Genomic DNA, 467 nt, shown 5'->3' with positions numbered 1-467 from the left:
GTGGATGCCACTTGAACATATACTCATAAGTGAAATTAACCAAACACGCATTTATAAATATCATATACTTTCCCTAGTAAGAACTCAAAAGATGAAATACAAATAGAAATGTGTAATAGGGAAGCAGGATCTCAAGGACTAACTAATCAAGAGAGGTAAAGGACAAAAGTTAGGAAACATGACAATGTCAAGACATACAGTTATATGTAGAAGATGGGCAAGGCAATGATCCTGATAATATCCAGAAGAATTTTTTAATCTAGCAGTTAATTGGAATGATTTTCATCCTGACTAATTATATACAGTGATACATGTGAACTAAGCAACTTTACTGAAGATAGTAATCTGTAATAGTAGTTTCATGCTTGGAGTGCCTATATTCTGGTCTTCTGAATACGGGCTGCTTTTCATGACATGCCAGTTGCTGCTATGAAGTCTCTTGGGCAGATGGTTGTTCAAAAAGAAGG

The sequence above is a fragment of the Octodon degus genome, unplaced genomic scaffold (genome assembly GCF_000260255.1).
Source record: "Octodon degus isolate 3935 unplaced genomic scaffold, OctDeg1.0 scaffold00211, whole genome shotgun sequence".
NCBI classification, from domain to species: Eukaryota; Metazoa; Chordata; class Mammalia; order Rodentia; family Octodontidae; genus Octodon; species Octodon degus.
Note: the sequence above shows the minus strand (reverse complement) of the source record.